Source organism: Arachis stenosperma, chromosome 3 (genome assembly GCF_014773155.1).
Source record: "Arachis stenosperma cultivar V10309 chromosome 3, arast.V10309.gnm1.PFL2, whole genome shotgun sequence".
In the NCBI taxonomy this organism is placed as follows: domain Eukaryota; kingdom Viridiplantae; phylum Streptophyta; class Magnoliopsida; order Fabales; family Fabaceae; genus Arachis; species Arachis stenosperma.
This window is the reverse complement of record NC_080379.1, coordinates 51,533,315-51,556,877: the sequence shown is the minus strand read 5'-3', so window position 1 is coordinate 51,556,877 and position 23,563 is coordinate 51,533,315. Positions and strand designations below refer to the sequence as shown.

General features: G+C 40.3%; 2 non-coding genes across 2 annotated transcripts; one reads left to right on the top strand and one right to left on the bottom strand.

The window, feature by feature from the left end:
* Window positions 1–3,476: 3,476 nt before the first annotated feature.
* On the bottom strand, window positions 3,477–3,584 carry LOC130972038 (small nucleolar RNA R71). Its single transcript, XR_009083240.1, has one exon. It is a non-coding gene; the product is annotated as a small nucleolar RNA R71 (small nucleolar RNA).
* A 9,145-nt stretch (window positions 3,585–12,729) lies between these two features.
* Window positions 12,730–12,837, top strand: LOC130971319 (small nucleolar RNA R71). Its single transcript, XR_009082544.1, has one exon. It is a non-coding gene; the product is annotated as a small nucleolar RNA R71 (small nucleolar RNA).
* The last annotated feature ends 10,726 nt before the right edge of the window (window positions 12,838–23,563 follow it).

Below are 23,563 nucleotides of genomic sequence, written 5' to 3'. Positions count from 1 at the left end.
ATTTCAGGTATTTTTTGGCTGAAATTGAGGGACCTGAGCAAAAATCTGATTCAGAGACTGAAAAGGACTACAGATGCTGTTGGATTCTGACCTCCCTGCACTCGAAGTGGATTTTCTGGAGCTACAGAAGCCCAATTGGCGCGATCTCAATGGCGTTGGAAAGTAGACATCCTGGGCTTTCCAGAAATATATGATAGTCCATACTTTGCCCAAGATTTGATGGCCCAAACCGGCGTTCAAAGTCACCTTCAGAATTCCCAGCGTTAAATGCCGGAACTGGCACCAAAGTGGGAGTTAAACGCCCAAACTGGCACAAAAGCTAGCATTTAACTCCAAGAGAAGTCTCTACACGAAAATGCTTCAATGCTCAGCCCAAGCACACACCAAGTGGGCCCGGAAGTGGATATTTATGTCATTTACTCATCTTTGTAATTCTTAAGCTACTAGTTCCCTATAAATAGGACCTTTTACCATTGTATTTTTATCTTTTGATCACTTTTGATCTTAGGATCATCTTTTGATCACTTTTGATCTTAGGATCATCTTTTGATCACTCGAGATCTTAGATCATTGGGAGGCTGGCCTCACGGCCACGCCTAGACCTTGTTCTTATGTATTTTCAACGGTGGAGTTTCTACACACCATAGATTAAGGTGTGGAGCTCTGCTGTACCTCGAGTATTAATGCAATTACTATTGTTCTTCTATTCAATTCAGCTTGTTCTTATTCCAAGATACCACTTGTTCCTCAACTTGATGAATGTGATGATCCGTGACACTCATCATCATTCTCACCTATGAATGTGTGACTGACAACCACCTCCGTTCTACCTTAGATTGGGTGGATATCTCTTGGATTCCTGATACACGACGCATGGTTGTTGCTCGCCTGACAATCGAGCGCTCGCCTGACAACCGAGCCATCCATTCCGTGAGATCAGAGTCTTCGTGGTATAAGCTAGAACTGATGGCGGCATTCAAGAGAATCCGGAAGGTCTAAACCTTGTCTGTGGTATTCTGAGTAGGATTCAATGATTGAATGACTGTGACGTACTTCAAACTCGCAATTGTGGGGCGTTAGTGACAGACGCAAAAGAATCACTGGATTCTATTCCGACATGATCGAGAACCGACAGCTGGATAGCCGTGCCGTGACAGGGTGCGTTGAACATTTCCACTGAGAGGATGGGAGGTAACCACTGACAACGGTGAAACCCTTGCATACAGCTTGCCATGGAAAGGAGTAAGAAGGATTGGATGAAGACAGTAGGAAAGCAGAGAGACGGAAGGGACAGAGCATCTCCATTCGCTTATCTGAAATTCTCACCAATGAATTGCATAAGTATCTCTATCTTTATCTTTATGTTTTATTCATCATCTATACCCATTTGAGTCTGCCTGACTGAGATTTACAAGGTGACCATAGCTTGCTTCATACCAACAATCTCTGTGGGATCGACCCTTACTCGCGTAAGGTTTATTACTTGGACGACCCAGTACACTTGCTGGTTAGTTGTGCGAAGTTGTGATAAAGAGTTGAGATTGCAATTGTGCGTACCATGTTGATGGCGCCATTGATGATCACAATTTCGTGCACCATGTTTTTGGCGCCGTTGCCGGGGATTGTTTCGAGTATGGACAACTGACGGTTCATCTTGTTGCTTAGATTAGGTATTTTTTTTCAGAGTTCTTAAGAATGAATTCTAGTATTTCAAGGTGATGTTCTTATCATCACCAAAGCTGATTGATTCTCATCAATTTAGCTCTTTAATGCAATGTCCTGCTGAAGCTTGGCTATCCATGTCTAATTCCTTTAGACTAAAGCTTTAGACTAACATTGCATGATTCCTGGAATTCTGATTAAGAATTTTGATATCTTTATTTTCTTTTCCACTTAATTTTCGAAAAATCCAAAAAAAATTACAAAATCATAAAAACCAATAAAATATTTTTATGTTTCTTGTTTGAGTCCAGTGTCTCATTTTAAGTTTGGTGTCTTGCATGCATTGTTTATTTGATCTTGGTTCTATTTTCAAGTCAATAATACAGAGAATTGAAGATTCAGTACATGCAGCAGATGAATTATACAGAGAAAGCTGGGCGTTCGAAACGCCCAGTGAAGAAGGAAAACTGGTGTTTAAACGCCAGCCAGGGTGCCTGGCTGGGCGTTTAACGCCCAAAAGGGTAGCATTTTGGGCGTTAAACGCCAGAATGGATACCATTCTGAGCGTTTAACGCCAGGATGGCACAAGAGGGAAGATTTTGTTTTTAATGCAAATTTTTTTTCAAGTTTTCAAAGTTTTTCAAAATCAAATCTTTTTCAAATCATATCTTTTCAATCATATGTTTTCAAAATCAATTTCTTTCCATTTTCAAAAATACTTGCTATCAATTAATGATTTGATTCAACATTTCAAGTAAGTTGCCTTTTCTGTTGAGAAAGGTTTAATGTTTGAATCATATCTTTTCTTGTTAGCCAAGTCATTAATTTTTAAAATCAAATCTTTTTAAATTGTTTTTTTCAAATCATACCTTCTCAATCATATCTTTTTAAAACCATAACTTTTCAATCATATCTTTTTAATCACATCTTTTTCAAAATAGTTTTCAATCATATCTTTTTAACTTCTAATTTCAAAATCTTTTTCAAAAACCACTTGATTTCTTTCCCACTCTTAGTTTTCGAAAATTATCAATCAATTTTTCAAAATGTTTTCAAAATCTTTTACTTAATTTTCGAAAATTTCTTCCCCTCTTCTCACATCCTTCTGTTTATGGAGTACCACTCCTCCTCAATGCACAATTCGAACTCTATCTCACTAAGTTCGAATTCTTCTCCCTCTTCCATCTATTTTTCTGTTCCTCTGACACCTCAAGGAATCTCTATACTGTGACATAGAGGATTCCACATTTTCTTGTTCTCTTCTATTTCATATGAGCAGGAGCAAAGACAAAAGCATTTTTGTTAAGGCTGACCCTGAACCTGAAAGGATCTTGAAGCGAAAGCTAAGAGAAGCTAAGGCACAACTCTCTGTAGAGGACCTAACAGAAATCTTCAAAGAAGAAGAACCCATGGCAGCCGAAAACAACAACAATGCCAACAATGCAAGGAAAGTGCTGGGTGACTTTACCGCACCTACTCCCGACTTCTATGGGAGAAGCATCTCTATCCCTGCCATTGGAGCAAACAACTTTGAGCTTAAGCCTCAATTAGTTTCTCTAATGCAACAGAATTGCAAGTTCCATGGACCTCCATTGGAAGATCCTCATCAGTTTTTAGCTGAATTCTTGCAAATCTGTGACACAGTCAAGACTAATGGGATTGACCCTGAGGTCTACAGACTTATGCTATTCCCTTTTGCTGTAAGAGACAGAGCTAGGATATGGTTGGACTCACAACCTAAAGAAAGCCTGAACTCTTGGGAAAAGCTAGTCAATGCCTTCTTGGCAAAGTTCTTTCCACCTCAAAAATTGAGTAAGCTTAGAGTGGAAGTCCAAACCTTCAGACAGAAGGAAGGAGAATCCCTCTATGAAGCTTGGGAAAGATACAAACAATTGATCAGAAAGTGTCCTTCTAACATGCTTTCTGAATGGAGCATCATAGGTATTTTCTATGATGGTCTGTCTGAACTGTCCAAGATGTCTTTGGATAGCTCTGCTGGAGGATCTCTTCATCTGAAGAGGACGCCTACAGAAGCTCAAGAATTAATTGAAATGGTTGCAAATAACCAATTCATGTACACTTCTGAAAGGAATCCTGTGAACAATGGGACAATTCAGAAGAAAGGAGTTCTTGAGATTGATACTCTGAATGCCATATTGGCACAGAACAAAATATTGACTCAGCAAGTCAATTTGATTTCTCAAAGTCTGTCTGGAATGCAAGCTGCACCAGGCAGTACTAAGGACGTTTCATCTGAAGAAGAAGCTTATGATCCTGAGAACCCTTCAATAGAAGAGGTGAATTACATGGGAGAACCCTATGGAAACACCTATAATTCTTCATGGAGAAATCATCCAAATCTCTCATGGAAGGATCAACAGAGACCTCAACAAGGTTTCAACAACAATAATGGTGGAAGAAACAGGTTTAGCAATAGCAATCCTTTTCCATCATCTTCTCAGCAACAGACAGAGAATCCTAAGCAGAACAACTCTGACTTAGCAACCATGGTCGCTGATCTAATCAAAACCACTCAAAGTTTCATGACTGAAACAAGGTCCTCCATTAAGAATTTGGAGGCACAAGTGGGTCAGCTGAGTAAGAAAGTCACTGAACTCCCTCCTAGCACTCTTCCAAGCAATACAGAAGAAAATCCAAAAGGAGAGTGCAAGGCCATCAACATGGCCGAATTTGGAGAGGAGGAAGAGGCAGTGAACGCCACTGAGGAAGACCTCAATGGACGTCCACTGGCCTCCAATGAGTTTCCCAAGGAGGAACCATGGGAATCTGAGGCTCAAAATGAGACCATAGAGATTCCATTGAACTTACTTCTGCCTTTCATGAGCTCTGATGAGTATTCTTCCTCTGAAGAGGATGAGTATGTCACTGAAGAGCAAGTTGCTAAATACCTTGGAGCAATCATGAAGCTAAATGACAAGTTATTTGGTAATGAGACTTGGGAGGATGAACCTCCTTTGCTCACCAAAGAAATGGATGACTTGTCTAGGCAGAAATTACCTCAAAAGAGACAAGATCCTGGAAAGTTCTCAATTCCTTGCGCCATTGGCACCATGACCTTCAAGAAGGCCTTGTGTGACCTAGGGTCAAGTGTAAACCTCATGCCTCTCTCTGTAATGGAGAAGCTAGGGATCTTTGAGGTACAAGCTGCAAGAATCTCACTAGAGATGGCAGACAATTCAAAGAAACAAGCTTATGAACTTGTAGAGGATGTTTTGGTAAAGGTTGAAGACCATTACATCCCTGTTGATTTCATAGTCCTAGAGACTGGGAGGAGCATGGATGAATCTATCATCCTTGGCAGACCCTTCCTAGCCACAGCAAAGGCTGTGATTGATGTGGACAGAGGTGAATTGATCATTCAAGTGAATGAAGAATCCTTTGTGTTTAAGGCTCAAGGATATCCCTCTGTCACCATGGAGAGGAAGCATGAAGAGCTTCTCTCAAAACAGAGTCAAACAGAGCCCCCACAGTCAAACTCTAAGTTTGGTGTTGGGAGGCCACAACCAAACTCTAAGTTTGGTGTTGAACCCCCACATTCAAACTCTAAGTTTGGTGTTGGGAGGTCCCAACATTGCTCTGAGCATTTGTGAGGCTCCATCAGAGCCCTCTGTCAAGCTACTGACATTAAAGAAGCGCTTGTTGGGAGGCAACACAATGTTATATGTTATCTATTTTCTTTTGTTATTTTATGTTTTCTGTAGGTTGATGATCATGAGAAGTCACAAAATCAATTGATAAAGCAAAAATAGAATGAAAAACAAAAAGAAAAATAGCACACCCTGGAGGAGAACTTGCTGGCGTTTAAACGCCAGTGAAGCTAGCATATGGGCGTTTAACGCCCAGTCTGGCACCATTCTGGGCGTTTAACGCCAGAAAGGGGCACCAGACTGGCGTTAAACGCCAGAAAAGGGCAAGCAATTGGCGTTAAATGCCAGAAATGGGCACCAGCCCGGCGTTTAACGCCAAAATTGGCAAAGGGTGCATTTTTGCACGCCATTTGGTGCAGGGATGACTTTTCCTTGACACCTCAGGATCTGTGGACCCCACAGGATCCCCACCAACCCCACCACCCTCTTTCTTCTTCACCCATTCACCAATCACCTCAATACCTCTTCCCCAAAAACCCTTCACCTATCAAATCCCATCTTTCTCTTCACCACTCACATCCATCCTTCATAAAACCACACCTACCTCACCATTCAAATTCAAACCACTTTCCCTCCCAAACCCACCCTCCCATAGCCGAACCCCATCCTTCTCCTCCCCCTATATAAACCCATCTTCACTCCTTCATTTTCACACAACCTAAACACTACTTCTCCCCCTTTGGCCGAAACATAAGCCTCCTCCATTTTCTTCTTCTTCTACTCTCTTCTTTCTTCTTTTGCTCGAGGACGAGCAAACCTTTTAAGTTTGGTGTGGTAAAAGCATTGCTTTTTGTTTTTTCATAACCATTTATGGCATCCAAGGCCGGAGAAACCTCTAGAAAGAGGAAAGGGAAGGCAAAAGCTTCCACCTTCGAGTCATGGGAGATGGAGAGATTCATCTCAAGGGTGCATCAAGACCACTTCTATAAAGTTGTGGCCTTGAAGAAGGTGATCCCCGAGGTCCCTTTCAAACTCAAAAAGAGTGAATATCCAGAGATCCGACATGAGATTCATAGAAGAGGTTGGGAAGTTCTTACCAACCCCATTCAACAAGTCAGAATATTAATGGTTCAAGAGTTCTATGCCAATGCATGGATCACCAAGAACCATGATCAAAGTGTGAACCCAGACCCAAAGAATTGGCTTACAATGGTTCGGGGGAAATACTTAGATTTTAGTCCGGAAAATGTGAGGTTGGCATTCAACTTGCTCATGATGCAAGGAGATGAACACCCTTACACTAGAAGGGTCAACTTTGATCAAAGGTTGGACCAAGTCCTCACAGTCATTTGTGAAGAGGGCGCCCAATGGAAGAGAGATTCAAGAGGGAAGCCGGTTCAACTAAGAAGGCATGACCTCAAGCCCGTGGCTAGGGGATGGTTGGAGTTTATCCAACGCTCAATCATTCCCACTAGCAACCGGTCCGAAGTTACTCTAGACCGGGCCATCATGATTCATAGCATCATGATCGGAGAAGAAGTAGAAGTTCATGAGGTTAGCCCAAGAACTCTATAAGGTGGCGGACAAGTCCTCTACCTTGGCAAGGTTAGCCTTTCCTCATCATCTGTCACCTCTGTTATTCAGTTGGAGTTGACATAGAGGGAGACATCACCATTGATGAGGACAAGCCCATCACTATGAAAAGGATGGAGCAAACAAGAGATCCCTCTCATCATGAAATCCCTGAGATGCCTCAAGTGATGCACTTTCCTCCACAAAACTATTGGGAGCAACTGAACACCTCCCTAGGAGAATTGAGTTCCAACATGGGACAACTAAGGGTGGAGCACCAAGAACATTCCATCCTCCTCCATGAAATTAGAGAAGATCAAAGAATCATGAGAGAGGAGCAACAAAGGCAAGGAAGAGACATTGAGGAGCTCAAGCACTCCATAAGACCTTCAAGAGGAAGAACAAGCCGCCATCACTAAGGTGGACCTGTTCTTTAATTTCCTTGTTCTTTATTTTTCTGTTTTTTGAAAATTATGCTTATGTTTATCTATGTTTGTGTCTTATGATCATTAGTGTATTAGTGTCTATGCCTTAAAGTTATGAATGTCCTATGAATCCATCACCTTTCTTAAGAAAAATGTTCTTAATTGAAAAAGAGAAGAATTTCATGAATTTCAGATTTTATAACAGATTAATTATTTTGATGTGGTGGCAACACTTTTGTTCTCTGAATGTATGCTTGAACAGTGCATATGTCTTTTGAATTTGTTGTTCATGAATGTTAAAATTGTTGGCTCTTGAAAGAATGATGAAAAAGGAGACATGTTACTGAGGATCTGAAAAATCATAAAAATGATTCTTGAAGCAAGAAAAAGCAGTGAATACAAAAAAAAGAAGGAGTTTATGCGAAAAAAAAAAGAGAAAAAAGAAAGAAATAAAGTTGTGATCCAAGGCAAAAAGAGTGTGCTTAAGAACCCTGGACACCTCTAATTGGGGACTTGGTCGGCGAAATTGTGAACTATACTTTTTCACAACTCTCATAATCCCTGGTAATGGCTCCAAAAACTTGGTGCGCTCAATACCATGGCATTACACAACTTCGCACAACTAACCAGCAAGTGCACTGGGTCGTCCAAGTAATAAACCTTACGTGAGTAAGGGTCGATCCCACGGAGATTGTTAGTATTGAAGCAAGCTATGGTCATCTTGTAAATCTTAGTTAGGCAAACTCAAATGTATATGATGATGATGAACGAAAATAACATGCAAGATAAAGATAGTGATACTTATGTATATCATTGGTGTAAGAGCTTCAGACAAGTGTATGAAGATGCCTTCCCTTCCGTCTCTCTGCTTTCCTACTGCCTTCATCCAATCCTTCTTACTCCTTTCCATGGCAAACTCGTGTAGGGTTTCACTGTTGTCAGCAGCTACCTCCCATCCTCTCAGTGAAAGCGATTACATATGCTCCGTCACAGCATAGCGGAATTCATCTGTCGGTTCTCAATCAGGCGCGGAATAGAATCCAGTGATTCTTTTGCGTTATCACTAACGCCCCGCCCTCAGGGTTTGAAGCACGTCACAGTCATTCAGTCATTGAATCCTACTCAGAATACCACAGACAAGGTTTAGACCTTCCGGATTCTCTTGAATGCCGCCATCAGGTCCTGCCTATACCACGAAGATTCCGATTAAAGAATCCAAGAGATATTCACTAAGCCTCAGATGCTGTAGAACAAGAGTGGTTGTCAGTCACTTTGTTCATGGGTGAGAATGATGATGGGCGTCAATCATCACATTCGTCAAGTTGAAGAACAAGTGATATCTTGGACAAAGAACAAGCGGAATTGAATGGAAGAACAATAGTAATGCATTAATACTCGAGGTACAGCAGAGCTCCACACCTTCATCTATGGTGTGTAGAAACTCCACCGTTGAAAATACATAAGAACAAGGTCTGATCATTGGTTTCGGCCCTAGAGAGGGAACCAGAAGAACCAAGATGAAAATACAATAGTAAAAGGTCCTATTTATAAGAAACTAGTAGCCTAGGGTGTACAGAGATGAGTAAATGACATAAAAATCCACTTCCGGGCCCACTTGGTGTGTGCTTGGGCTGAGCAATGAAGTAATTTTCGTGTAGAGACTCTTCTTGGCGTTTAACTCCCATTTTGGTGCCAGTTTGGGCGTTTAACTCCCATTTAGGTGCCAGTTCCGGCGTTTAACGCTGGGATTTCTGTAGGTGACTTTGAACGCCGGTTGGGGCCATCAAATCTTGGGCAAAGTATGGACTATTATATATTGCTGGAAAGCCCAGGATGTCTACTTTCCAACGCCGTTGAGAGCGCGCCAATTGGGTCTCTGTAGCTCCAGAAAATCCACTTCGAGTGCAGGGAGGTCAGAATCCAACAGCATCTGCAGTCCTTTTGAGTCTCTGAATCAGATTTTTGCTCAGAACCCTCAATTTCAGCCAGAAAATACCTGAAATCACAGAAAAACACACAAACTCATAGTAAAGTCCAGAAAAGTGAATTTTAACTAAAAACTAATAAAAATATAATAAAAACTCAACTAAAACTACCAAAAATATACTAAAAACAATGCCAAAAAGCGTATAAATTTTCCGCTCATCACAACACCAAACTTAAATTGTTGCTTGTCCCCAAGCAACTGAAAATCAAATAAGATAAAAAGAAGAGAATTACTATAGACTCCAAAATATCAATGAAACATAGCTCCAAATTAGATGAGCGGGACTAGTAGCTTTTTGCCTCCGAACAGTTTTGGCATCTCACTTTATCCTTGAAATTCAGAATGATTGGCTTCTTTAGGAACTCAGAATCCAGATAATGTTTGATTCTCTTAGTTAAGTATGATGATTCTTGAACACAGCTATTTATGAGTCTTGGCCGTGGCCCAAAGCACTCTGTCTTCCAGTATTACCACCGGACATACATGCCACAGACACATAATGGGTGAACCTTTTCAGATTGTGACTCAGCTTTGCTAAAGTCCCCAATTAGAGGTGTCCAGGGTTCTTAAGCACACTCTTATTGCCTTGGATCACAACTTTATTTTTTTTTTTTTTTTTTTGTATTCACTGCTTTTTCTTGCTTCAAGAATCATTTTTATGATTTTCAAATCCTCAGTAACATGTCTCCTTTTTCATCATTCTTTCAAGAGCCAACAATTTTAACATTCATGAACCACAAATTCAAAAGACATATGCACTGTTTAAGCATACATTCAGAAAACAACAAGTATTGTCACCACATCAAACTAATTAAGCTAGTTTTAAAGATGAATTTGAAATCCTGTACTTCTTGTTCTTTGTGATAAAAACAGTTTTCATTTAAGAAAGGTGATGGATTCATATTCACAGCTTTAAGGCATAGACACTAAGGCACTAATGATCATAAGACACAAACATGGATAAACATAAACATAAAAATTCGAAAAAAAAAAACAGAAGAATAAAGAACAAGGAAATCAAGGAACGGGTCCACCTTAGTGATGGCGGCTCTTCCTTCCTCTTGAAGATCCTATGGAGTGCTTGAGCTCCTCAATGTCTCTTCCTTGTCTTTGTTGCTCCTCTCTCATGATCCTTTGATCTTCTCCAATTTTATGGAGGAGGATGGCATGTTCTTGGTGCTCCACCCTTAGTTGTCCCATGTTGGAACTTAATTCTCCTAGGGAGGTGTTCAGTTGCTCCCAATAGTCTTGTGGAGGAAAGTGCATCCCTTGAGGTATCTCAGGGATCTCTTGATGAGAGGGGTCTCTTGTTTGCTCCATCTTCTTCTTAGTGATGGGCTTGAGGTCATGCCTTCTCAGTTGAACCGGCTTTGGATGCCATAAATGGTTATGGAAAAAACAAAAAGCAATGCTTTTACCACACCAAACTTAAAAGGTTTGCTCGTCCTCGAGCAAAAGAAGAAAGAAGAGAGTAGAAGAAGAAGAAATGGAGGAGATGGATGTGAGTGGTGAAGAGGTATTGAGGTGATTGGTGAATGGGTGAAGAAGAAGAGAGGGTGGTGGGGTTGGTGGGGATCCTGGGGTCCACAGATCCTTAGGTGTCAAGGAAAAGTCATCCCTGCACCAAATAGCATCAAAATCCACGTTTTGAGCCATTTCTGGCGTTAAACGCCGGGCTGGTGCCCATTCCTGGCGTTTAACGCCAGGTTCTTGCCCTTTCCTGGCGTTTAACGCCAGTCTGGTTCCCCTTTCTGGCGTTAAACGCCCAGAATGGTGCCAGACTGGGCGTTAAACGCCCAACTGCTAGCCTCACTGGCGTTTAAACGCCAGTGAGTTCTTCCTCCAGGGTGTGCTGTTTTTCTTCCTGTTTTTCATTCTGTTTTTGCTTTTTCAATGGATTTTGTGACTTCTCATGATCATCAACCTACAAAAAAAACATAAAATAACAAAAGAAAATAGTTAATTATAAAACATTGGGTTGCCTCCCAACAAGCGCTTCTTTAATGTCATTAGCTTGACAGAGGACTCTCATGGAGCCTCATAAATGATCAGAGCAATGTTGGAACCTCCCAACACCAAACTTAGAGTTTGAATGTGGGGGTTCAACACCAAACTTAGAGTTTGGTTGTGGCCTCCCAACACCAAACTTAGAGTTTGACTGTGGGGGCTCTGTTTGTCTCTGATTTGAGGGAAGCTCTTCAAGCTTCCTCTCCATGGTGATAGAGGGATGTCCTTGGGCCTTAAACACAAAGGATTCTTCATTCACTTGAATGATCAATTCTCCTCTATCAACATCAATCACAGCCTTTGCTGTGGCTAGGAAGGGTCTGCCAAGGATGATGGATTCTTCCATGCACTTCCCAGGATCTTGTCTCTTTTGAGGCAATTTCTGCCTAGACAAGTCATCCAGTTCCTTGGTGAGCAAGGGAGGTTCATCTTCCCAAGTCTCATTTCCAAATAACTAGTCATTTAGCTTCATGATTGCTCCAAGGTATTTAGCAACTTGCTCTTCAGTGACATACTCATCCTCTTCAGAGGAAGAATACTCACCAGAGCTCATGAGTGGCAGAAGTAAGTATGGAATCTCTATGGTCTCATTTTGAGCCTCAGATTCCCATGGTTCCTCATTGGGGAACTCAATGGAGGTCAGTGCACGCCCATTGATGTCTTCCTCAGTGGCGTTCACTTCCTCTCTTTCCTCTCCATATTCGGCCATGTTTATGGCTTTGCACTCTCCTTTTGGATTTTCTTCTGTATTACTTGGGAGAGTACTAGGAGGGAGTTCAGTAATTTTCTTGCTCAGCTGACCCACTTGTCCTTCCAAATTTCTGATGGAGGACCTTGTTTCATTCATGAAACTTTGAGTGGTTTTGATTAGATCAGAGACCATTGTTGCTAAGTCAGAGGTATTCTGCTTAGAACTCTCTGTCTGTTGCTGAGAAGATGATGGAAAAGGCTTGCCATTGCTAAACTTGTTTCTTCCACCATTGTTGTTGTTGAAACCTTGTTGAGGTTTCTCTTGATTCTTCCATGAGAAATTTGGGTGATTTCTCCATGAAGAATTATAGGTGTTACCATAGGATTCTCCTAGGTAATTCACCTCTTCCATTGAAGGGTTCTCAGGATCATAGGCTTCTTCCTTAGATGAAGCATCCTTAGTACTGCTTGGTGCATTTTGCATTCCAGACAGACTTTGAGAAATCAAATTGACTTGTTGAGTCAATATTTTATTCTGAGCCAAAATGGCGTTCAGAGTATCAATCTCAAGAACTCCTTTCTTCTGACTTGTCCCATTGTTCACAGGATTTCTCTCAGAAGTGTACATGAATTGGTTATTTGCAACCATTTCAATTAGCTCTTGAGCCTCTGCTGGCGTCTTCTTCAGATGAAGAGATCCTCCAGCAGAGCTATCCAAAGACATCTTGGATAGTTCAGAGAGACCATCATAGAAAATACCTATGATGCTCCATTCAGAAAGCATGTCTGAGGGACATTTTCTGATTAATTGTTTGTATCTTTCCCAAGCTTCATAGAGGGATTCTCCATCCTTCTGTCTGAAGGTTTGGACTTCCACTCTAAGCTTACTCCATTTTTGTGGTGGAAAGAACTTTGCCAAGAAGGCATTGACTAGCTTTTCCCAAGAGTCCAGGCTTTCTTTAGGTTGAGAGTCCAACCATATTCTAGCTATGTCTCTTACAGCAAAAGGGAATAGCATCAGTCTATAGACCTCAGGGTCTACCCCATTAGTCTTGACTGTGTCACAGATTTGCAAGAATTCAGCTAAGAACTGATGAGGATCTTCCATTGGAAGTCCATGGAACTTGCAATTCTGTTGCATTAGAGAAACTAATTGAGGCTTAAGCTCAAAGTTGTTTGCTCCAATGGCAGGGATAGAGATGCTTCTCCCATAAAAATCAGGAGTAGGTACAGTAAAGTCACCCAGCACCTTCCTTGCATTGTTTGCATTATTGTTATTTTCGGCTGCCATATCTTCTTCTTCCTTGAAGAATTCGGTCAGGTCCTCTAAAGAGAGTTGTGCTTTGGCTTCTCTTAGCTTTCTCTTCAAGGTCCTTTCAGGTTCAGGGTCAGCTTCAACAAGAATGCCTTTGTCTTTGTTCCTGCTCATATGAAAGAGAAGAGAACAAGAAAATATGGAATCCTCTATGTCACAGTATAGAGATTCCTTGAGGTGTCAGAGGAAGAAAAATGGAAGACAGAAGTAGAAAATTCGAACTTATCAAAGAAGATGGAGTTCGAATTTTGCATTAAGGAATAGAGTTAGTCCAAAATTAGAAGGATGTGAGAAGAAGGGAAGTAATTTTCGAAAATTAAGTAAAAGATTTTGAAAATATTTTTGAAAAACACAAATTGATTTTCGAAAATAAGAGTGAGAAAGAGATCAAGTGATTTTTGAAAAAGATTTTGAAATTAGAAGTTAAAAAGATTTGATTGAAAACTATTTTGAAAAAGATGTCATTAAAAAGATATGATTGATTTTAAAAAGATGTGATTTAAAAGATATGATTTGAAAAACATTTAAAAAAAAAGATATGATTTGAAAACAATTTTAAAAAGATTTGATTTGAAAAACATTTTAAAAAGATTTGATTTTAAAAATTAATGACTTGCCTAACAAGAAAAGATATGATTCAAACATAAAACCTTCCTTAACAGAAAAGGCAAAAAATGTTCAATCAAATCATTAATTGTTAGTAAGTATCTTTGAAAAAGGAAAGAAATTGATTTTGAAAACATTTGATTGAAAAGATATGATTTGAAAAAGATTTGATTTTGAAAAACTTTGAAAACTTGAAAAAAATTGATTTTGAAAACAAAATCTTCCCCCTTTGCCATCCTGGCGTTAAACGCCCAGAATGGTGCACATTCTGGCGTTTAACGCCCAAACTACTACCCTTTTGGGCGTTAAACGCCCAACCAGGCACCCTGGCTGGCGTTTAAACGCCAGTCTGTCTTCTTCACTGGGCATTTTGAATGCCCAGCTTTTTCTGTGTGATTCCTCTGCAGTATGTTCTGAATCTTCAATTCTTTGTATTATTGACTTGAAAAGACACAAATTAAAAATATTTTTGGATTTTTTTTTTATTAATAAGGAATAATCAAAATGCAACTAAAATCAAATAATAATGCATGCATGACACCAAACTTAGCAGTTTGTTTACTACTGATACTAACAAAATGAGAATGCATATGAGAAACAACAAAACACTCAAGTCAATAAAATTCAAAGATCAAAACAAGGAGATCATCAAGAACACTTGAAGATCAAATGAGGACACATGCATGAATGCATTAAGCACAGAAACATGCAATTGACACTAAACTTAAGATGAGACTCTATACTCAAACAAGAAATATTTTTGGTTTTTATGATTTTGTAATTTTTTTGGCTTTTTCGAAAATTAAGTGAAAAGGAAAATAAAGGTATCAAAATTCTTAGTGAGAATTCCAGGAATCATGCAATGTTAGTCTAAAGCTTTAGTCTAAAGGAATTAGACATAGCTAGCTATGCTTCAGCAAGACATTGCATTCAAGAGCTAAATTGATGATGATCAATCAGCTTTGGTGATGATAAGAACATCACCTTGAAACACTAGAATTCATTCTTAAGAACTCTGAAGAAAAATAAATGCCTAATCTAAGCAACAAGATGAACCGTCAGTTGTCCATACACAAGAACAATCCCCGGCAACGGCGCCAAAAACTTGGTCGGCGAAATTGTGAACTATACTTTTTCACAACTCTCATAATCCCTGGTAATGGCTCCAAAAACTTGGTGCGCTCAATACCATGGCATTACACAACTTCGCACAACTAACCAGCAAGTGCACTAGGTCGTCCAAGTAATAAACCTTACGTGAGTAAGGGTCGATCCCACGGAGATTGTTAGTATTGAAGCAAGCTATGGTCATCTTGTAAATCTTAGTTAGGCAAACTCAAATGTATATGATGATGATGAACGAAAATAACATGCAAGATAAAGATAGTGATACTTATGTATATCATTGGTGTAAGAGCTTCAGACAAGTGTATGAAGATGCCTTCCCTTCCGTCTCTCTGCTTTCCTACTGCCTTCATCCAATCCTTCTTACTCCTTTCCATGGCAAACTCGTGTAGGGTTTCACTGTTGTCAGCAGCTACCTCCCATCCTCTCAGTGAAAGCGATTGCATATGCTCCGTCACAGCATAGCGGAATTCATCTGTCGGTTCTCAATCAGGCGCGGAATAGAATCCAGTGATTCTTTTGCGTTATCACTAACGCCCCGCCCTCAGGGTTTGAAGCACGTCACAGTCATTCAGTCATTGAATCCTACTCAGAATACCACAGACAAGGTTTAGACCTTCCGGATTCTCTTGAATGCCGCCATCAGGTCCTGCCTATACCACGAAGATTCCGATTAAAGAATCCAAGAGATATTCACTAAGCCTCAGATGCTTGTAGAACAAGAGTGGTTGTCAGTCACTTTGTTCATGGGTGAGAATGATGATGGGCGTCAATCATCACATTCGTCAAGTTGAAGAACAAGTGATATCTTGGACAAAGAACAAGCGGAATTGAATGGAAGAACAATAGTAATTGCATTAATACTCGAGGTACAGCAGAGCTCCACACCTTCATCTATGGTGTGTAGAAACTCCACCGTTGAAAATACATAAGAACAAGGTCTGATCATTGGTTTCGGCCCTAGAGAGGGAACCAGAAGAACCAAGATGAAAATACAATAGTAAAAGGTCCTATTTATAAGAAACTAGTAGCCTAGGGTGTACAGAGATGAGTAAATGACATAAAAATCCACTTCCGGGCCCACTTGGTGTGTGCTTGGGCTGAGCAATGAAGTAATTTTCGTGTAGAGACTCTTCTTGGCGTTTAACTCCCATTTTGGTGCCAGTTTGGGCGTTTAACTCCCATTTAGGTGCCAGTTCCGGCGTTTAACGCTGGGATTTCTGTAGGTGACTTTGAACGCCGGTTTGGGCCATCAAATCTTGGGCAAAGTATGGACTATCATATATTGCGGGAAAGCCCAGGATGTCTACTGTCGAACGCCGTTGAGAGCGCGCCAATTGGGCTTCTGTAGCTCCAGAAAATCCACTTCGAGTGCAGGGAGGTCAGAATCCAACAGCATCTGCAGTCCTTTTGAGTCTCTGAATCAGATTTTTGCTCAGAACCCTCAATTTCAGCCAGAAAATACCTGAAATCACAGAAAAACACACAAACTCATAGTAAAGTCCAGAAAAGTGAATTTTAACTAAAAACTAATAAAAATATAATAAAAACTCAACTAAAACTACCAAAAATATACTAAAAACAATGCCAAAAAGCGTATAAATTTTCCGCTCATCAGGACTCTAGCAAAGCTGAGTCACAATCTGAAAAGGTTCACCCAATTATGTGTCTGTGGCATGTTTGTATCCGGTGGTAATACTGGAAGACAGAGTGCTTTGGGCCACGGCCAAGACTCATAAAGTAGCTGTGTTCAAGAATCATCATACTTAACTAGGAGAATCAATAACACTATCTGGATTCTGAGTTCCTAAAGAAGCCAACCATTCTGAATTTCAAAGGATAAAGTGAGATGCCAAAACTGTTCAGAGGCAAAAAGCTAAAAGCCCCGCTCATCTAATTAATACTGATCTTCATAGATGTTTTTGGAGTTCATTGCATATTCTCTTCTTTTTATCTTATTTGATTTTCAATTGCTTGGGGACAAGCAACAATTTAAGTTTGGTGTTGTGATGAGCGGATAATTTGTACGCTTTTTGGCATTGTTTTTAGTATGTTTTTAGTAGGATTTAGTTAGTTTTTAGTATATTTTTATTAGTTTTTAGTTAAAATTCACTTTTCTAGACTTTACTATGAGTTTGTGTGTTTTTCTGTGATTTCAGATATTTTCTGGCTGAAATTGAGGGACCTGAGCAAAAATCTGATTCAGAGACTGAAAAGGACTGCAGATGCTGTTGGATTCTGACCTCCCTGCACTCGAAGTGGATTTTCTGGAGCTACAGAAGCCCAATTGGCGCGCTCTCAACGGCGTTCGACAGTAGACATCCTGGGCTTTCCCGCAATATATGATAGTCCATACTTTGCCCAAGATTTGATGGCCCAAACCGGCGTTCAAAGTCACCTTCAGAATTCCCAGCGTTAAACGCCGGAACTGGCACCAAAGTGGGAGTTAAACGCCCAAACTGGCACAAAAGCTGGCGTTTAACTCCAAGAGAAGTCTCTACACGAAAATGCTTCAATGCTCAGCCCAAGCACACACCAAGTGGGCCCGGAAGTGGATATTTATGTCATTTACTCATCTTTGTAATTCTTAAGCTACTAGTTCCCTATAAATAGGACCTTTTTCCATTGTATTTTTATCTTTTGATCACTTTTGATCTTAGGATCATCTTTTGATCACTTTTGATCTTAGGATCATCTTTTGATCACTCGAGATCTTAGATCATTGGGAGGCTGGCCTCACGGCCACGCCTAGACCTTGTTCTTATGTATTTTCAACGGTGGAGTTTCTACACACCATAGATTAAGGTGTGGAGCTCTGCTGTACCTCGAGTATTAATGCAATTACCATTGTTCTTCTATTCAATTCAGCTTGTTCTTATTCCAAGATACCACTTGTTCCTCAACTTGATGAATGTGATGATCCGTGACACTCATCATCATTCTCACCTATGAACGTGTGACTGACAACCACCTCCGTTCTACCTTAGATTGGGTGGATATCTCTTGGATTCCTGATACACGACGCATGGTTGTTGCTCGCCTGACAAACGAGCGCTCGCCTGACAACTGAGCCATCCATTCCGTGAGATCAGAGTCTTCGTGGTATAAGCTAGAACTAATGGCGGCATTCAAGAGAATCCGGAAGGTCTAAACCTTGTCTGTGGTATTCTGAGTAGGATTCAATGATTGAATGACTGTGATGTGCTTCAAACTCGCAATTGTGGGGCGTTAGTGACAGACGCAAAAGAATCAATGGATTTTATTCCGACATGATCGAGAACCGACAGCTGGATAGCCGTGCCGTGACAGGGTGCGTTGAACATTTCCACTGAGAGGATGGGAGGTAGCCACTGACAACGGTGAAACCCTTCCATACAGCTTACCATGGAAAGGAGTAAGAAGGATTGGATGAAGACAGTAGGAAAGCAGAGAGACGGAAGGGACAAAGCATCTTCATTCGCTTATCTGAAATTCTCACCAATGAATTGCATAAGTATCTCTATCTTTATCTTTATGTTTTATTCATCATCTATACCCATTTGAGTCTACCTGACTGAGATTTACAAGGTGACCATAGCTTGCTTCATACCAACAATCTCTGTGGGATCGACCCTTACTCGCGTAAGGTTTATTACTTGGACGACCCAGTACACTTGCTGGTTAGTTGTGCGAAGTTGTGATAAAGAGTTGAGATTGCAATTGTGCGTACCATGTTGATGGCGCCATTGATGATCACAATTTCGTGCACCAATGAACATCAAGAACATATTTTTGAAAAACTTTTGATGCAAAGAAAACATGCAAGCCACCAAACTTAGAAATCTTTCGTGTTTAGACACTATGAATGCAAAAATACACATAAAAAACATCATACAACACAAAACAAGAAAATTTAAAGATCAAACAAGAAGACTTACCAAGAACAACTTGAATATCATGAAGAACACTATGAATGCATGAATTTTCGAAAAATGCAAGAACAAGATGAATATGCAATTGACACCAAACTTAAAACATGACACAAGACTCAAACAAGAAACACAAAAAAATTTTTGGTTTTTATGATTTTATGAAATTTTTGTATTTTCTTTTATTTTTTTCGAAAAACATATAGGAAAAAGAAAATAAGAAATTCAAAAAAAAATTTTAAGAAGAATTCCAGGAATCTTTCAATGTTAGCCTAAAGCTCCAATTCAAGGGTTGGACATGGCTTAATAGCCAGCCAGCTTTAGGATATAAATCAGGCATGCAACAGCTGAAATTTCAATTAACTTGCCTCTATGCTTTACAGCCAGCCAAGCTTCATGGCTTTACAGCCTCAGTAAAAAAGGATTAAACATGGCTTTACAGCCAGCCAAGCTTCAACATGCTTCATGAAACACTAGAATTCATTCTTAAAAATTTAGAATAATTTTCGAAAACAGATGAGAAATTTTTGAAAGATTTTTGAAAATTCTTGAAAATAAAACAAAAAGAAAATTACCTAATCTGAGCAACAAGATGAACCGTCAGTTGTCCAAACTCGAACAATCCTCGACAACGGTGCCAAAAACTTGGTAGGCAAAATTGTGATTTCTGATAATGGCATTCATGTTCATTCTCTACCCGGCAACGGCGCCAAAAACTTGATAGGCAAAATTGTGATTTCTGATAATGGCATTCATGTTCGTTCTCTCCCTAGTAATGGCGCCAAAAACTTGGTGCATGATACCATGGTCCAAACATAACTTCACAACTTCGCACAACTAACCAGCAAGTGCACTGGGTCGTCCAAGTAATAAACCTTACGTGAGTAAAGGTCGATCCCACGGAGATTGTTGGTATGAAGCCAGCTATGGTCATCTTGTAAATCTCAGTTAGGCGGATAATAAATGATTATGGAGTTTTTGAATAATAATAATAAATAAACAGAAAATAAAGATAGAAATACTTATGTAAGTCATTAGTGGGAATTTCAGATAGGTGTATGAAGATGTTGTGCTCCTTTTGAATCTCTGCTTTCCTACTGCCTTCATCCAATCCTTTTTACTCCTTTCCATGGCAAGCTGTATGTAGGGCATCACCGTTGTCAATGGCTACATCCCATCCTCTCAGTGAAAAAGGTCCAAATGCTCTGTCACGGCACGGCTAATCATCTGTCGGTTCTCGATCATGTCGGAATAGAATCCCTTGATTCTTTTGCATTTATCATCACGCCCAACAATTGCGAGTTTGAAGCTCGTCACAGTCATTCAATCCCTGAATCCTACTCGGAATACCACAGACAAGGTTTAGACTTTCCGGATTCTCATGAATGCCTCCATCAATTCTAGCTTATACCACGAAGATTCTGATTAAGGAATCCAAGAGATATGCGCCCGGTCTAAGGTAGAACGGAAGTGGTTGTCAGTCACGCGTTCATGGGTGAGAATGATGATGAGTGTCACGGATCATCACATTCATCATGTTTAAGTACAACGAATATCTTATAACAGGAATAAACTGAATTGAATAGAAAATAGTAATAATTGCATTAAAACTCGAGGTACAGCAGAGCTCCACACCCTTAATCTATGGTGTGTAGAAACTCCACCGTTGAAAATACATAAGTGATGAAGGTCCAGGAATGGCCGAATGGCCAGCCCCCAAAACGTGATCACAGGATCAAAAATACAATCCAGGATGTCTAATACAATAATAAAATGTCCTATTTATACTAGACTAGCTACTAGGGTTTAGAGAAGTATGTAATTGATGTAGAAATCCACTTCTGGGGCCCACTTGGTGTGTGCTTGGGCTGATCTTGAGCTTTACACATGCAGAGGCTTCTCTTGGAGTTGAACGCCAAGCTGTATCGTGTTTTTAGCGTTCAACTCTGGTTCATGACGTGTTTCTGGCGTTTGACTCCAGAATGCAACATGGAACTGGCGTTGAGCGCCAGTTTGCATCATCTAATCTCGAATAAAGTATGGACTATTATATATTTCTGGAAAACTCTGGATGTCTACTTTCCAACGCCATTAGAAGCGCACCATTTGGAGTTCTGTAGCTTTAGAAAATCAATTTTGAGTGCAGGGCGGTCAGAATCCAACAGCATCAGCAGTCCTTTGTCAGCCTTTTATCAGAGTTTTGCTCAGGCCCCTCAATTCCAGCCAGAAAATACCTGAAATCAAAGAAAAATATACAAACTCATAGTAAAGTCCAGAAATGTAAATTTAGCATAAAAACTAATGAAAACATCCCTAACAGTATCTAGATCCTACTAAAAACTACCTAAAAACAATGCCAAAAAGCGTATAAATTATCTGCTCATCAATATACAAGGTGTAGTTCTCCAAAATGCCAAGCTCCTTTCTAGTTCAAAACTACTCCTATATATGCTACTCTTCTTGATCTTCTAGTTAGTTCTTCAAGTCTTGGATATGGGCCTTTGATCTTGAGTTGAAGCAGTTACAATCTTTAGTGGGCTCAGCTTTGCTTGCAGAAAAGTGTGAGTTAGGCATGGACGTTAGTTAGGACTTTAGTGGTGTTAACGTTAAGTGAAAATGTGGGTTCGAGAACGTTAGTGATGATCACCTTTTCCACTAAAATTCCAACCCATTAATGATCCACGTTAACTTCAACATTAGTGGCACTAACGTGACCACTAACGTTGCCTCTTGGTCCTTCGCAAACATTATTGGCGTTCACCTTTTTCAATAACGTTGGCTCTTGGGTCTTCTTCCCACGTTAGAGTTCACGTTAGTGTAACTAATGTGACCCTTAACGTGGGCATGCCTAAGCTTCGAGAGCGTTAGTGACACTTACCTTTGTCACTAACGCTCCAAACGCCCCTCCTTCTCACGTTAGAGTTCACGTTAATTGGATTAACGTGACCACTAACGTGGTGATGATTGCCATCTCCAACATTAGTGACAAAGGTGAGTGTCACTAACGTTGGCCCATCATGCTTAGCTCCACGTTACTCTTCACGTTAGTGGTCTTAACGTGACCACTAACGTGGGCACTCTTGGCTTAGTCCAACGTTAGTGACAAAGGTTAGTGTCACTAACGTTGGCGATTGCTTCCTCCTCCCACGTTAGAGTTCACATTAATTGGATTAACGTGACTCTTAACGTGGCTAAATGTGCCCTTGTGGAACGTTAGTGGCATTCACTTTTACCACTAATGTTGGAGCTCCTCTTTTCCTCCACGTTAACGTTAATGTACTTAACGTGGCAACTAACGTGGGCTATGATGGCTTCGAAGGTGTTATTGGGGGTCACCTTTTTCATTAACGCTACAAGCATGTCCCTTTTCCACGTTAGTGATCATGTTAATTAGATTAACGTGGCTCCTTCTTGCTTCTTTTGTCCTGAAATCAAGCAATTAAAGTGCATCAAAGCTCTGTTCCAAGTCATGAGATTATACATCATCAATTATATCATTCAATTCCTGCCTAATTCTCATGAAACCATGTAAAGTTCACAATGTTTCCTTGAATCAAGGTGTAAGTGTATTTTTGTCCAAAACTTGCTTATTCACTAAGAAAATGCATGAAACTACCATAAAACAGTAAAGAAAAGGTCAGTGAAACTGGCCAAGATGCCTTGGCATCACAACGCCAAACTTAAAGCTTGCTTGTCCCTAAGCAAGTACTGAAACATAGGAAAGATGCATGAAAGAACAAGATAAACAATTTATTGTTGTAGAAGTCAAATCCCTAGTTTATGGGGTTTCATGCATAGCAACTTAGGTTCATTCCTTCACTGGTTTTCAGGCCTTTATCATGCCCTTGATCACTCACTTGATTGTATCCTTTGAGACTTCTTATTTATTGATCCTCCCTTCTTTTCTAGGCTTTATTGCATTCTTGTTAGGCTAAGTGCTCTGTGAGAGGGCGACTCTTTAAGATAAGCTTTCAGCCAACACTCCCGAACCAGTTGGTTCAAGGTGCTAGGTGCTGAGACACCCCTAAGAACTTACTCCCTCAAGTCTCTTTCCCCCATACATGCACACAATAGGCACATGGTTTTTTATTTTTCTTCCTTGAGACCTTGGTGTCCAGCAACTCTTTGGGTTACTAGGTGCTCTGTAGCAAAGGTTGCTCTTGATAGTGGACTTTCAGCTGATAATCCTGGGTTAGTTAACCCAAGTTACCAAGTGATAAGGCACCCCTGAGAGCTTATTCATCCAAGCATATCCTTTGCACAGAAGCACCACAAACACATGCCTCAATATTCAAACCCTTGGGGCCTAGTGGTGCACGAAATTGTGATCATCAATGGCGCCATCAACATGGTACGCTCAATTGCAATCTCAACACTTTATCACAACTTCGCACAACTAACCAACAAGTGCACTGGGTCGTCCAAGTAATAAACCTTACGCGAGTAAGGGTCGATCCCACGGAGATTGTTGGTATGAAGCAAGCTATGGTCATCTTGTAAATCTCAGTCAGGCAGATTCAAATGGTTATGGATGATATATGAATAAAACATAAAACAAGGATAGAGATACTTATGTAATTCATTGGTGAGAATTTCAGACAAGCGTATGGAGATGCTTTGTCCCTTCCGTCTCTCTGCTTTCCTATTGTCTTCATCAA